At 32.9% G+C, this 17,788-nt stretch overlaps 1 pseudogene; it reads left to right on the forward strand.

Annotated features, from left to right (window-relative positions):
* The first annotated feature begins 14,049 nt into the window (after positions 1 to 14,049).
* Positions 14,050 to 14,213, forward strand: LOC145259338 (U2 spliceosomal RNA; annotated as a pseudogene).
* Positions 14,214 to 17,788: the final 3,575 nt, after the last annotated feature.

Here is a 17,788-nt window from a genome sequence, read left to right on the forward strand (position 1 = left end):
TATTAAAACAAACTTCTTAGTATACTCACTCATGAATATGAGAGCGACTTCGTGAAGGTTAACTGATTTCCATTTTTCTTTGAAAACACCTTTCATAAATTAATTCTTTATTTTTATGGTTTCTAATTAGATGATTAGTTTCATTTAACTATTACGTTTATTCTGGTTTTCTTTTCATATTTTCTACATTGTGTATAATTACTAGAGCTATGACAATAGCGTATTTTTGTCATTGTTTTTACTCTCGAGTATATGTCCGACACAGTTAGACACAGTTAAACAACCGAGAACCACATCATTCTATATAAAACTATATACGATATCAACGTTGTTTAAGTTTTAATAATGACATAGAATTTAGGATGAAACATTCTAGCACCCAGACCTGTTTTATTCTTCGGTATAAAACATAACGTTAAATTCTTTTAAAAAATGAAGTAAAAAAAAACAGAAAGAAACTGAGACATTTTCGTAGGAGTATTGCTTTTTTCTAAACAGTTCACTTCTTGCAAGTAAAAAAAAATACACGAACTAAGATTGAAACGAAAACCTAAAGATAATAAGTCAAATACGATAACCATTAGAACAGCCTGATACTGTCTTTTCAAACCTACCTAATCTTTATATAATGTGAACGTTTCGCGCATGAGCAATCGTAAAACAGTTGAGAAACAGATAAAAATCCGATGTCACCCAAGTACTAATTTTGCAAGAGTGACATATTAGCAGCCCGTATTTTGGGATGGAAACCGATTAAAACATTTTTCACACGTCTGAATACTCTATAAACGAAATTTCTAGTTTGCAGATAAAAATTAATCGTTGATGATATAGGTTTAAAAGTGTATTCATAAATTCCCACTTTTATAGATATACTAGCAGATGTATCGGGCGTTGCCCTGTATAAAACGTTACGTTAAATTCCTTTAAAAACATGTGGTAAACAAACAAAAACGGAAAAAGAAACTGAGACACCTGCATGCTAGTACTATGTATTTTCGAAACAGTTCATTTCTTGAAAGTAAAAAAAAAAAAAAAAAAACGTCAGGTGAGATCGAAACCAAACCCCAAAGACAGAGAGTCAAGTACGATAACCATAAGGCCAACTTGACACGTCGTGTGAACGTCTTTTTAAACCTAATTATTCTTAACATAAGCAAACTGTAATGTGAACAATTCACACGTGCACATTTTTATCCATGTGGCGATGGCACAGGCGGTAACAAAGAAAGCCGAAACTCAAAATTAAGACTATGGTTGGAATGTTGAAATCATTACTGTATATATTGGGTAGCATGCTCTATTAAAAACATGCATTCTGCATGAATTAAAGCATAATATTTATGTCTATTTTATGATCGGCCTACTAGTATCGTTATGCATATACATATATATATATATGTATATATATATATATATATACATATATATATATATATGTATATATATATATATATATATATATATATATATATATATATATATATATATATATTATGATCAAATGATAAATGATAAAAAAAACACGGAAGGAAGTGCTTAATACTGCTGTAAAAAATGTTCTTACAATTTTTAATTTGTTTGTTTATACATGTTTCAATTTCTGGGGCGCGTTAACTATATATAGGAAACAATATATATATTGTTTCCTATGTATATATATATATATATATATATATATATATGACAAAAAGTCTATATTTTAAATTTCAAGTTGTCTGTGTTAGCGTTTGTTTCTTTCAGCAAATAAAATGGGCAATTCTTGACAGCAACTGTTTCATAGCGCGCGCACACACACACGCACGCACACACACATACACACACACACACACACATATATATATATATATATATATATATATATATATATATATTATACCTATGTCCTTTACAACACATCATAGATCCAGATAATCTCTTTTGTGTAAGTCTATTAAGATTTTTGTCATAAATCTGTCTAATTCTCACAGATTGTCTGTCTTTATTTCACCAAGTCTTCTATAAACGCGGCTAGTCGACTATACTAAATTTTCTTTGAACTCTGAAATGTCCAATAACTCATCAGATATTTTTCTTTTTTTTTCTTTTCTGTAAATCTTCTTTGTTGTCCTCCTTTATTACTGTTGACCCCTAACACCGCCGATTCTTAATCGAAAGATGCGGCTAACCATCTCTGCGCGGATGGAACTTTTTTTTTTTATATAACAAGGCAACGGTCGACAAATCTCGACCCTAGCGTAGGTTCCTCACCCAATGCGACAATTTTCCGCTTAGACGCTTAAAACGGTTGTAATTCTCTTCTACTGTGTTCAATCTGAAGACATTTATAGTCTCCGGATAAACACACTTCGTTTTATTACTTCTTCACAAATAACAGCAAATCGGTAAATATTTTTCTTGGTTTTGTCATTTTTTTCTTTTCTTTTCTTTTTTGTTTTCGTTCTTTTTTTTCTCTCGTTCTTGCCTTTTACATTATTTAACGTTCTTTCGTTTCTTTTCTTTCTTTTTTACTTTTTGTAACCCAACCGCTCACCGAGGAATGTGATTTCGTTTATTCACGTCGTGGGAACATATCTGGAACAGCTGCTACGACCTAGCAAGGCAACCAGTTCCCCGCGTGTAAAACAAGATAAAACAAAAGACACATCAAGGGTTTCATATGACGTTTCTCACCTCTGTTTGACGGGTCGTGTCTTCGAGTTTTCGGAGTCATTACTAGCGGGATTGTATACTCCGTATAAGTTATTCTCTGCAGAAAATTATCTAGGATTCGACCGTTGTGCTGTAATTAAACGCGTTTGGACATTGCAGTCACAGACAAGCAACACATGTTTTTATAAAAAGAAAAAATATATTTTTTAATTCAACATTTAAGAAAGGGCATTTTTAAGAAAAGGGTTGAGACACGCGACCCGTCGCCAACGCGGTCCTGATTTCAACATTTTCCAATCACCGTCAACGGGGTTTAAATTCCAAATTCTTTATCTCCTGATGGATATGGCTGGGAAAGAGAGAAAGAGTGAGAAAGAGAGAAAGAGAGAAAGAGAAAGAGACAAGAAGAAGAAGAAGAAGAAGAAGAAGAAGAAGAAGAGAGGGATGAATACATATATTGTTATTAAATTACAAGGATTGTTCTGATTTTTCAACTTCGGAGAAGCCATTAATTGGAGCTTTCTAAATCCGGGCTGCCTTCGCTATTTTCAACAGACTATCATCCTCCGTCAACTGAAGGGCTTTTGTATTGATATGTTTTTCGTAACACATTAATTACAATCGTCTCCGTCCATACAAGAAGCTCGGTATGAAGCTTTTAACCGTGGCTAACCCTAGCTCCCTTTAAAAAAGGCCTTTTATTGTTCTGCTACAATTCTATTAACTTTTTCCTGGCAAACCCCAAGAATACTCAAAGCCAGCATAAAATATACGTCACGATCACGTTGACACACTGGTTCTCGTGAGATCACCAATGTTAAGCAACGTTTAGCCTGACTTATATGAGATGGGTGACCATTTGGGAGCTCTAGTCGCTGTATGTGCTCTCCGCATATTTCGGCATTGTTTCGAGGTCAGAGATTGTGCAACTTTTGCCACAAAATTTTCACGCGCAGTCACCCTTGTCAGTGGGTATCCATAGTTTGCCAAGATTAAAGGAAGCTACCATGTGTATTAAACATATAATAAAACAAGAGACGTAACTTTGCTTGAAACAGAAAAGAAGTAAGCTCCCTTGGATCGTGAGATTTATCTTCCTAACAATATGGTAATATATTTTGATTTAAAAGAGAAAAAACAGTAATAGCTTTTAATTAATTTTTTATTTGAAATAATTTCTTTTACAAAAATAAGTAGCGAAATAGGTAGTTTGGTTTGTCTTTTTTTTCTCGGAAAACATTCTAGTGTAAATTAAGAAAGCAATTTTTAACATAGGGCTGATGGCTTTGTAAACATTTTTCATACTGCGGTCGGGACTCTCCACGAAAGAAACAAACTGTATTTAAATTGCTATGCATTAAAGCGTCTTGGATTTTTATGTTAAGCATTTTTTTTTTTACTAAAATAATACATTAAATAAGTGGTTAATTATTTTGAGAAAACAACAAAATGTCGTGTCTGTTGATATCAACATTCTGTTGCTTATTTGGAAAGGTATTTATTACTAGGGCAGGGACAAAAGCATATTCTTTTCATTGTTTTGACTCTCGAGTGTGTATCCGTTGATATCTTATATGCTTTTATATAGAGTGATGTGGTTCTCGGTTGATTAACTGTGTCTAACAATGTCAGATATATACCAGAGAGTCAAATCAACGAAAAGAATATTCTGTTCTCATTGCCCTATTTATAACATAGGGACGAAGAAAGATTTTGTTGACAAAAAAAAAACTTCTCAAAAACAAAACAAAAATGCACAATTATTTTAAATAATTTATTTGAAAAAAAAAAAAAAAAAAAAATGAAGACTTATTTTAAATAATTTATTCGAAAAAAAAATGCACAATTATTTTAAATAATTTATTTGAAAAAAAACAAAACAAAATTGCACAATTATTCTAAATAATTTATTTGAAAAAAAAACAAAAAAATGCACAATTATTTTACATAATTTATTTGAAAAAAAAACAAAAAAATGCACAATTATTTTACATAATTTATTTGAAAAAACAAAACAAAAATGCACAATCATTTTACATAATTTATTTGAAAAAAACAAAACAAAATTGCACAATTATTCTAAATAATTTATTTGAAAAAAACAAAACAAAAATGCACAATTATTTTACATAATTTATTCGAAAAAAAACAAAACAAACATGCACAATTATTTTACATAATTTATTTGAAAAAAAACAAAACAAAAATGCACAATTATTTTAAATAATTTATTTGAAAAAACAAAACAAAAATGCACAATTATTTTACATAATTTATTTGAAAAAAAAACAAAACAAAAATGCACAATTATTTTACATAATTTATTTGAAAAAACAAAACAAAAATGCACAATTATTTTACATAATTTATTTGAAAAAAAAAAACAAAACAAAAATGCACAATTATTTTAAATAATTTATTTGAAAAAACAAAACAAACATGCACAATTATTTTACATAATTTATTTGAAAAAAAACAAAACAAACATGCACAATTATTTTACATAATTTATTTGAAAAAAAAAACAAAACAAAAATGCACAATTATTTTAAATAATTTATTTGAAAAAACAAAACAAAAATGCACAATTATTTTACATAATTTATTCGAAAAAACAAAACAAAAAGGCACAATTATTTTACATAATTTATTTGAAAAAAAAACGAATATGCACAATCATTTTACATAATTTATTTGAAAAAAACAAAACAAAAATGCACAATTATTTTACATAATTTATTCGAAAAAAAACAAAACAAACATGCACAATTATTTTACATAATTTATTTGAAAAAAAAAACAAAACAAAAATGCACAATTATTTTAAATAATATATTTGAAAAAACAAAACAAAAATGCACAATTATTTTACATAATTTATTTGAAAAAAAACAAAACAAAAATGCACAATTATTTTACATAATTTATTTGAAAAAACAAAACAAAAATGCACAATTATTTTACATAATTTATTTGAAAAAAAAAAACAAAACAAAAATGCACAATTATTTTAAATAATTTATTTGAAAAAACAAAACAAAAATGCACAATTATTTTACATAATTTATTTGAAAAAAAACAAAACAAAAATGCACAATTATTTTACATAATTTATTTGAAAAAAAAAACAAAACAAAAATGCACAATTATTTTAAATAATTTATTTGAAAAAACAAAACAAAAATGCACAATTATTTTACATAATTTATTCGAAAAAAAACAAAACAAAAAGGCACAATTATTTTACATAATTTATTTGAAAAAAAAAAACGAATATGCACAATCATTTTACATAATTTATTTGAAAAAAACAAAACAAAAATGCACAATTATTTTACATAAGTGTTTTGAAAAAAACAAAACAAAAGTGCACAATTATTTTACATAATTTATTCGAAAAAAAACAAAACAAAAATGCACAATTATTTTACATAATTTATTTGAAAAAAAATGCACAATTATTTTAAATAATTTATTTGAAAAAAACACAAAACAAAACAAAAATGCACAATTATTTTACATAATTTATTCGAAAAAAACAAAAATTCACAATTATTTTACATAATTTATTTGAAAGACAAAACAAATATGCACAATAATTTTAAATAATTTATTCGAAAAACAAAACAAAAACAAAAATGCACAATTATTTTAAATAATTTATTCGAAAAAAAAACAAAACAAAAATGCACAATTATTTTAAATAATTTATTTGAAAAAAAAACAAAACAAAAAGGCACCATTATTTTAAATAATTTATTCGAAAAAAAACCCCAAAAATTCACAATTATTTTACATAATTTATTTGAAAAAAAAAACAAAAACAAAAATGCACAATTATTTTACATAATTTATTCGAAAAAACAAAACAAAACAAAAATGCACAATTAGTTTACATAATTTATTTGAAAAAACAAAACAAAACAAAAATACACAATTATTTTAAATAATTTATTTGAAAAAAACAAAACAAAACAAAAATACACAATTATTTTAAATAATTTATTTGAAAAAAAAAAATGATTAAATATGTGAGTTAATTTTCGTGTGATGATCAAACCGGTGGCTTGATTTTCTTTGGTCTTTCTTCCCGGATAGGTTATTGTGGAATGCAAATTCCTTTGTTTTGATAACTGAACAAATGCATTCGCGACCTAAACGTTTTATCACACTGTTGCAGATATTGACGATGTAAGACTAAAAAAACAACCCCTGTAATAGATGCGCGTCAGAAGCCATGGCGGCTGTGAGGAAGGTGGGTTCTCTTTACCGTGCTATATTTACCAACGCCTGAAAGTATTCTGTACCTCGACAAGCCCATCATTCGCCCATGTATGGCGTAGTGTTGTCATATTTGGGTTGGTGCATCTGCTACTTGTCTCTCACTCGTGGACAGGGTTCAAAAAGGAATCGCCAAGCTGATAGGTCCTGAAATGTTATCTAGGCTTCAACCTCTGTGCCATCAACGAAATGTTGCATCTCTCTGCCTGTTCTACAAGTATTTTAATGTAGATGCTCTGACAAACTACAAACCCTTGTATCCCCGCAACAAAACCGATAAGCAGCAAAATCCCACCCCTACAAAGTAAAGATCCATAGTTGTAAGAAAACCTACTCTAACTGCTAGATTTTGTGAACTCCCTTCCGGGTTCATGCATTCCCAACTGTACTGACATGCAGAAGTTCAAGTGTAATATGAACAGACATCATTCTGCTCAACTCCCTCTGTAGTATCCCTCTACATCAAAGTGGAACTGTGCATTGTTTGGCGTGAAAATGGAATAAAAATGCAGAGATGCGTCATTGATTTCCTCTATGCAGAAATATTGAGCCGATCAATACCCACTGGTTTCTGTTGAACGTTTACGAAGCCGATCCAGTTGATTTCAGCACAATTAAGAGATAGGTTCGTCGATTTCAGAGTGGTGACAAAGATGTGAGTGACAACGCGCACTCTGGACTTTCAATGGCTAATGCATCGTTCATCGCTGGTAAAAGTGCGTTAAGAATGGTAGGGACTATGTAGAAAATTTTCCGGAGCAGGAAATGCCGTTCTTTTTGATGTTACCACACACGTCTTCTTAGCTTTTCAACGTTTTAGATTTAAACTCAGAAAGTAGGAGACATATTTCGTATATCTGTTTGCCATTCTTGTTTCATTCATAGATTTTCTTTCTCCTTTTTTTTAATCAAGAAAGGAAGTCACTAATAAGAGAGGATGAAACTCAAGAAATATCTGGACATTTATTAATATTTTCATTGTGATTGATTAAGATACTAGGTAATATTTCCTCAAGTTTTTCATCCACTATCGCATTTTTTTAAAAATGTACTGTACCATTGAATTTTACACATCAACCCCTTTTTATGGCACTTTGGTCTGGAAAGTAGATTAAATATGCTGGACTGTTTTTATTGTAACCTACTTTCGAGTTTTATATTCAATTTACTGATATTTTCTATAAATGCAAAACAATCTGAACCAAATATATGCATTCAGTTCATTTTGGGTTTTACACCGCAAAACGGTGTTTTACCTACTCTTCTATTAAACGATCTATTTCTGATATATGTTCTTGCCATTAAAGCGTACGCCCATGAACTATGCAGTAATTTCGATTCGATAAGTACACGTCTTGCCAACTAAAAAAAGGGTTCGCCATGCCCTTTTAGCGGTGCCATTGTGAATGGAGGAATACAGCATTTGGATGTGAGAGAATTCTGTGTCGATCAGTCTGGAAATAGCAAATCTCGTGAAAGTTTATCAGTCAGTTTGTAAACGTTTGCATCAGTGAATAAGCTTCAACTTTTTAAACCAAATCAGACCTCAAGCGTTCCTTATTTTCTGATAAAATATCCATGTATGCTTCGTTGAACAGAAAACTAACAAAAACGTCATATTACCTCATAAATGAACGTATAATTCTCTGACCCACAAAGAGTGAGAGAATTGTATTGCGACAGAAAAGGATAATATTCCTAAAACAGGACGAAAAAGTCCGAATTTCCTAGTGATGGTACGATTTCAATATTTTTCCCGATTCCAATACAATTACCGATTCCGATACACTTACCGATTCCGATTCTTTATAAATCTCTAAATATTTAACTATATAGTTGTTACTTTCCCCGATTTCTGTAAAATTTAAACGGTCAATTTTTCTTTGTACTTTATGGAACAAAAACTTTGATATAGAAGAGAAATTGGTCTCTTTTGTTTCTATTAAAACAAAGAATTCACCTCGGAACAACATTCTAAAATTTAGAATATTATTTTAAAAAATTGGGTATCGATGATTTTTTTTAAAGTTGCGCAAAAAAGAGCATGACAATATCTGAATTTATATAATTGAGAAAAATATGATTACTTACTTGTTGTATAATTTAATTTTCGGTGCGTGCTTGACGGAACGATGCGTTTTTTTCCTCTTTCAAATGTTCGTCTTTACTTTTGTAAGCATGAAGTGTATGTAGTTGTAGCGTCGAAGAATTTTTTTCCAAATGAATTTCAAAATCAGAGAGCTAAATGAAGGCGATATTTTGACTACACGCCGAATGTGTAAATTTGACCTGTTGTAAACCTTTAGCGTGCCCACTCTTTTTTCAATACGATATTCCAACGGTCTCACAGCTAGAGATGAAAGAATTCACAAATAATGAGACATAGGTCATTCCAAGTCACCGCATATTTGAAGGTCGTAAAATAAATGAGTTTTTGTCGTTTCTTTATTTAAAGAAATTTTATCGACTCGCGGGCGAGTGATTTACGAATTTTAGTCGCCCCAAAAATTTGCAATCGACTGTGGCGACCGGTCGTGTGAAGTCTCAAAGGCTGTATATATATATATATATATATATATATATATATATATATATATATATATACGCACACACCAAAATAGACGTGTAAGTCGATTTTTTTACACCTTTGAGGGATTAATTTTGTACACATAAGCATTTCACAGGGTTCAAGGGAGATAACTTTTAACAGGTTGTTTATTTTAATAGTTTCTGCATATTTTTTAAAAACATTATTGAAGAATTTATCGAATATACTCTTATAACTTGTAACGATATAAGATTAAATGCGTACGTAAATAAAGTATCTTATATCAGTTTAAACAATACGAAGCTCCATCTGTCTTATTTATTAAAACAGTTTCACCCCAAACAAAGCACAATGCCACTATGGTGTAGAGGACTACTATCAGGGATATAAGTTTTAGGGATACTATGTAGGAATTTGAGAAGCAAGATGTCTTTTCACATTAGACTTGAACTTCTGCATGTCAGTACAGTTTGGGGAGCAGAAATCCTGAAGGGAATTCTTTAGTCTAGTAGTTCTGGGGAAGAAACTATTTCTTACATCTAGGGATCTCTACTTTGTAAGGGTTGGGATTTTACTGCCTGTCGAGTTTTACGGGAGTATTTATGTCGAGGGAGTACAAGGACTTGTAGTTCGTTGGAGTATCTACGATTAAAATACTTGTAGAACAGTCAGAGGGGTGCAACATTTCGTCGGTGGGAGAAAAGGTTGAAGCTTAGATGACAGTTAAAGCACTATTAGGTTAGCGGTTCACTTTTTATATATATTACTGCCCTGCTCTCCCCTGCTTTTTCCAGTGTATGATATATACGTTCAGATATCATAGTTAGGATATCTGTTTTAAAACTGGCTTGCCCAAATCCATATTGTTGGTCAATCAGAAGTTTAGAAATTGTAAGGTTATGGAGTAAAGTGTGCTTAATTATGGACTCAAATATTTTGACAAAAAGAGGAAGTAGGATGATGGGTCGATAATTTAATTGGTCCGTTCTTTCGTCAGAATTCTTGTAAACTAGTACTACAGAAGCAGTTTTCGAGTAGTCAGAAAAGTAAGATTCGTTAAGGCATTTTTTAAAAAGGTTGCAGAGGACTGAAGCAACCTCAGCGGAGCATATATTTTTAATAGTACAGCCGGGATGAGATCGGATCCACATGCTTTTGAGATGTCTATATTTTTATGATATCATGCACCTGAGAGGGGGTGATTTTCAAATCATCTACATTTGTATCAGTCTGCAAAGGATGACCAGGGAGAAAGTGATTTGCTGGATCCAATGTAGATTTTCCCGAAATCATGAGTTCCAAATTTCTGCGTTTTGATGCGTTTTCTGTTGGTTTCGGTGTATTCTTCCTTAGCTGTCGCTATTTCTTTCTTACAATTACTTCTGGATTCTATAAACTTTTGTCTGTTTGTACTGGACTTATATCGAATAAATCTGCGGCATGCATGCTGACTTTGGGCAATGACAGCTGCACAAGTGGAGTTAAACTATTGGGGAGAGTGGAGCTTGCTATAGAACTTCCGTCTGGGAAAATGTGCTTCAATTGCCGTTTTGAACAATTCAATGCTCTCATTTGCGCACTGTTCTGCACGAATAGAAAAGTATTTCCACACGGGGCATTTCTGATAAAATCCTTGATGGCTTACATGCCAGCCTTCTTATAGTATCTTGTCGTTTTGAGTAATGGCTATTCAGCTTTGGGTCGAGAATTAAAAACGACGTCTACCATTATCACAGTGCGATCAGCATTTCAGAGTGGTCTATAGGAATTCGTTACACAATCATCGGGGACTGTGATCAGATATAGATCTAGAAGTGAGGCTTCTTGATCTTGCTGGTCTGGGAAACGTGTCGGGAAACGACACTATTTGTAATAGGTATTGGGATATAGAGAAGCTATGTGTTACCAGCCACGTCTGCGTAAGTAGAGAAACCAAGCCAATTACTGTGGTTGATATTAAATCACAAAATACATGTACTTGCGCACAAGTATCAAGGGAGATTGCTGTATCTATGCTGCCAGAGACTTGGTTTATTAGAGTAGAGTCCTGAATCGAGAGAGCGCGGTAGAAAAATATAAATAACTAACACTATATTGCAGGTTAAGTCATAAGCACATAAAGGCTTGATCGTCCGATTCTCTAGTTACGGGGAGGGTGTTTCGAATATAGACTCCAAGTCCGTGCATCTGTTTGTTTGTTTTACGACAAAGTGGGAGATAAGCAGACATGTTTAAGTGTTTAGGGGGGATGAGGATTGTAGGTTAGTTTCACTTAGCGCGAGGATATCCGGGGTGTTTGCTAGGAGAAATTATTAAACATCATCGAAATTAGTTCTAATCCTGCAGATATTCGTGAATGCAAGCCTCAAGGGAATAGGGAAATCAGTTTTGTTTGAGTTTACGCCTGGTTTGATCGTAGTTGTTGATTGAACTGCTATTTTATTTTATTTACAAGTTTCAGTTTAAAGGTGAGAAGTTTGTTTACTCTGTCAAGCTTCAAAATATTTCTAAACAGAAATATCCAAGTAAAAGCGTAAAATAGTGACTTCAAAAGCAAGTAAATAAATATCACACTAAACTTTTGTAGTTTGAAGTTTACAAAAAGTCCAAAAAATATTTACCACTTTTTGAGATATATATATATATTTTTTTCAGCAGCTTTTTTTTATCTATTTTTTTTACCGTAAACAACGTATGTTCCTCTTGGAGCATAAGGGGCTACTATTTAGAATTATGTCTAAAAGAGGACTGTGGGGAGTTGAGCAGCGATGTCTTTGTTCACATTACATTTAACCTTCTGTAGGTTAGTAGGGTCAGCAGAGCAAGAGACAGGGAGGAAATTCCAAAGTCTATCTGTTCGAGGAACGAAAGTATAGAGTAGAATAATTTTCGGCATCTCAGGGGCTCAGAATTGAAGGGGTTCGATTTTACTCCTTGTATGATTAGTCGGAACTATGTACGTCTAGCGGGCACAAGTGCTATAAGTTCATCAGAGCACATACCATTAAAGTAATTGTAAAAAAGGGATAGGGGTTAAACATTGCGGTGATGGAATAGGCTGGAGTTTTGCTTCTTAGTTAGCATATAATGTTAAGCATTTTTCAATTTTTCTTGGTCTTGTGAAGAAAAGAATAGAGCAAGAATAAATAGGAACGATTAATGCAGAACGAAACGGAAAACAATAGACGTGGATTTTTAACCAGTGTGTATTGGCTACCGGAGACACACACGTACATATAGACATACACACGCACACGCCCCCCATATACATACATATATATATATATATATATATATATATATATATATATATATATATATATACAAAAGATATGTAAAACAGACAGGGAAAAGAGGAAACGCTAGAGGGAACGGGGAGAGAGAGAGAGAGAGAAATAGATATAGAATGTATCATCCATAGAGCAGATTAGTTTGTTCACATTTACTTGGCTTTTCACGAGGGAAGAGTTGGACACAAGATCGGTTTTTAATGTGGGGGAAATCCAGCTTCTCAAAAAAAAAAAAAAATGGGCACTCTGGATAGGAACAAAAATAAATATTGTCTCAGTCATGTAAGATTTCTCCTCCAATGACCGAGGACAGAAAATGCGAAGTGTAGCATCAGAACAGATACTAAACTTTGATCCTGGCCCGAAGACTGAGAGCAGACTAGTTTGTTTTTTAATCAAAAAGAAGTATACTTTCCATAAACTTCCGTCTCAAATGTTATGGTTCTTGTTTACTTAAGTTTCTTTTTACAAAGAAGTCACTACTTATCAAGGCCCCGAGGCCACTCGAGGATAAGGGTTATTGAGCGTACAGTATCAGTGGGATAATTTCTTAGTAATCGTTAGTAGTAGAAATTTGGTAAATTGGAATATTTAATGGGACGGTTCATGAAGAATTTGTTTACGTTGGACTTGAAAACAACTAAATTGTAGTCAGCTGGAAAACAGACTAATAGAAGAGAGTTCCACAGGCGTGCAGTTCTGAGAAAGAAACTTTGTTCATGGAATCTACGTTTTGGTTTAGGTACAGATAAAGAGTGGGGAAAATTATATACAGTGGTTTCAGCTAGACGGGTGTGTTTCGTGAAAGATTGGCGAGGGAGTACAATAGATTGAAGCTCAGACGAGCACTTGCCATGGATATAACAATAAAGCAGAGACAGGCTCGCAACGTCTCTTTTGTGGGAAAGAGGTTGCATGGAAGAGAAAAGGGCATCCCCCACTAAGCTATGAATCTATTTAAAACTCTGTCAAGGCAGGATAATGTATGGAAACATTACTTTATCATTGGATGGACTTGGCTATTATATAAGTAGAGGATTGTGTCAGCAATGAGATATCTATTGGAGCGGTACAAGGATTCCATAATTTTTCCAGCAACTAAAAATGTTAATAACTTACTTCAACAACTAAACTATTTTTATCTCTTTTTAGTCGCGTGCAAGCGACTCTATGTCACTCCATCGGTCGGTCTGTCAGTCTGTCCGTAACACTTTTGTGCTTGGCCTTTTTGGTTAAGATCAAAGGTCTTCTGTTAATAGATGCTGTTCTTAGCTTATAATCTTTTCTTGGCCTTTTGGCCAAGATCAACGTGTAGTATCTGTTCCGGCAGATACTGCAAGCTATGACTAGCTATGACTAGCAAAGACCAGATGTGGGGGCAACCCCACATGCCTGACCTTTAACCAGCTCCCATTTCCCACCTCTCGGGAGCTGGTCCCCTTTTTCCCTTCCCCCTCCCTTCACTCCTCACATTAAAAATCGGCCTTGTGCCTAATTTGCTCGGTGGGGGAGCAAATAAATACCATCTGTTCCGGCAGATACTGCAAGCAAAGACCATATGTGGGGGCGACCCCACATATAAGACCTTGGTCAATGTAGGGGCAACCCTTCATACCAATTGTCACTATCCAGCTCCCCTACTCCCCGGGGAGTTGGTCCCCATTTCCCCTTCACTCCTCACATTAAAAATCGGCCTTGTGCCTAATTTGCTCGGTGGGGGAGCAAATAAATACCATCTGTTCCGGCAGATACTGCAAGCAAAGACCATATGTGGGGGCGACCCCACATATAAGACCTTGGTCAATGTAGGGGCAGCCCTTCATACCAATTGTCACTATCCAGCTCCCCTACTCCCCGGGGAGTTGTTCCCCATTTCCCCTTCACCCCTCACATTAAAACTCGGCCTTGTGCCTAATTTGCTCGGTGGGGGAGCAAATAAATACCACCTGTTCTTACCACATGCGGTACTTATGTTTGTAACTTTGTGATATAAAGTGGGGGATCACTTTTCTGTATTAATTTAATGTAAAATGATCACCAACTTTACAACCAGTCAGTCTTGAAGCTATGCAAGTCATTCTCCAGATCATTAAATTTGTTTTTGAAGGATTTCAGTTATTTTTTAAGCATTCAAGTCATTCTTAAGGTCATTCAATTCATCCTTAAGTTCATTAAAGTTATTCTAAGTCATTTACGTTTTATTTATTTAAGTCATTTCAGCTAATTTTTCGGTCATTTTAGTTTATCTTTAAGAATTTCATGTCAATCCTACATTCACGCATTCATTCATTACACGAGAGTATGCGACTAATTGCTATCGGCCTTGTTCCAGTGAGAATTGTTGTTCAGAATCATTCATGATGATATTTTTATTGGCATTCCTTTCTCCGATATCTTTCCATAAAGATTTTTCTCAAGAAGGATATAGAGTACTTACAGCAGGGACCACGTGAAAATAGTCAGCGTCTCTAAGTGGAAGTGTTTCTGTGGAATGAACTGGGTTTGACCTTGAGACGTCCAAATTGTCAACCCGCGTCGTTAACTACTGAGCCACCGTCAACTTCCTGATCGTGCGAATATCATACCCAGCATATACTCTTATATAATTTCAATTTCGATTAGCCTTGTGAATCAAAGAAAAAACAAAAGAACAGAAATAAACGAATTATTGCAGAGCGAAACGAAAAATAAGAGGCTTTTGGGCCAGTATGCATTTGCTTACGGACGCGCAGATATGCAACAAAAGAGAAAAAAGAATAAAATAAAGAGAGAAAGAGGGAGAAAGCGAGAGAGAGAGAGAAAGAGACAGAGAAAGTGAGAGCGAGAGACAGAGAGCGAGAGAAAGAAAGAGGCAGGGAAAAGACAGAGAGAGATAGAGAGAGAGAGAGAGAGAGAGAGAGAGGGAAGATATATATGGGTTTTACTATTCATAGTTGCGATCACACTAGTTTGTTTTGTAATAAAAAAAATTCTTCTTTCCATTAAAATACTTTTGCCTCGAATTCCCATTCCAAAGAATTATCCAACGTCGGAAAATTAGGATTTGTTATTTGTTTCACTATTTTCCATTTTCTTTCCTGAAGCTATCGAACTGAAAAGCACTATTTTTCAGGCGGATGGACTATAATTGCTTCCCTGAAATAATGGTGATCCGCCTTTACTTGCTTATTACGCCAAAAGTCGGCTAACACTTTAAATTCTCTGTTCTTTTAGAACTTGTTCGCTTTCATTATGTTTCCGTTGCTTAAATAGTATCAGCTTTCCATCTTTTGCAGCGAGTTTTATACAGTTTTTTTTTTATTTGACTAGAAGCGTTATAAGGCGTTACCCGGAAAAAAAAAACATGTGAACACGACCAAGACATGACAACGGTAAATAAGTACAATGTTACTTAATATTGTTCGATTGAATTGCCAGATATTTTAATGCTCACCACCAGAGCATTGTGTGATACAAGGGCGGAAGGTGCGATACAGGCAAGCTCTCCTAAAGGAACGTCACTCTTTTCTCGACAAAAATTGGCTGAGCATCTCCGTTTGTATTCCCCGCTCGGGGTGCCTCAGGCGACAAGCAATAAACTCGTCCCACTCGAAAGCCGGGTAGCAAGGTCTGGAAGGGTGTACCTTCTGCGTGATACCCAGGCAGCGTACTTCAGTCGGAATTTTTTACAAGTACTTTCTACCCAGTCTCCAAGCAACAGAAGACGCAAGGAGACTCATCACCACATAACCACCATTCATAATGACGGTATATTAAAAAGCACACACTCTTATATATATATATATATATATATATATATATATATATATATATATATATATATATATATATTAAGTAATGTGATTTATAATTTAAAGATTTTAAAAAAATTTTTAAATTTAAAAATCAAAATTTAATTAAATTAAAAATCAGTTTCATAAGAAGGAACAACAACAAAGTCAATTATCTGTACGATCGTTTCGGAAATCCGTGCTTTTTATTTGTGGTATACATGAAGTCACGTAGAACAATTATACATAGTTTTTTTGGTAAGCACGGTCTCCTCATCAGCAAATTTAGGAGGATTTCTATTGAATTGAAAAGACACCAAAAATAAACCTAGCATTAAAAGTAAGGCAGATGAATCTGAAAAATTGAAGTAAAAGGTTTGGATTTAAAATTTATAAGAAAATTAATAAGAAAATTAGTATAGGTTAGAGATAGAAATGAGTAGAAAAATTATATTTTTTTTTTGAATTTACATAATAAATTTGATTTAAAAATATATAGATATATAGCTACCTTTTAGTTTTTCTTTTTTTGAAATCAGGAACTGTATTTAAAGTAGTCATTTAGATGTTTGCTATAGCTTTTTATTTTATTGAATGATGAATTTTAAAAGGGCGACGCTCGTGCAGTAAATTGTTTCCGTTAGCGTATTTTGATTTAAAGACGCTACAGTTAATATCTATAGAGAGAGAGTATTTATTTTGCAAGTTTTTAAGGGGAGATAATTGTCATGGTTTTATTTATTATTTGATTTACGAGTCTAAGGGCGGTAATTGGTTTAACTTAATTTATTAAAAAAAAAAAAATTCTAATCTCCTTTAAATTTATATATATATATATATATATATATATATATATATATATATATAATAAACTCCACATCCAAACAACGTCGCAGCCCACAAGAGCCATGACAGTCAACGAACCGGAAGTCCAAGACTGGAGTTTCGCCCTTATTTGGGCTCATCAGTTAGACAAATCCGAACTCAGGATTCGAAACCGACACTCCTGCATATGAGACAAGCACTCTACCAACTGAGCAAATATATATATAGAAATATATATATATATATTTCTACAGAAATAAATATATATATATATATATTTCTGTATAAATATATATATATTTCTGAAGAAATATATTTTCTTATAATATATATCAATCCTTATTTAAGAAGCTCAATGTAATTACAGAGCAATATAGAGAATAAATGACAAAAAGTTAATCATGTCAAATCACACTTCAATT

This window comes from Euprymna scolopes, chromosome 34 (genome assembly GCF_053919585.1).
Source record: "Euprymna scolopes isolate OS-2025 chromosome 34, ASM5391958v1, whole genome shotgun sequence".
NCBI lineage: Eukaryota > Metazoa > Mollusca > Cephalopoda > Sepiida > Sepiolidae > Euprymna > Euprymna scolopes.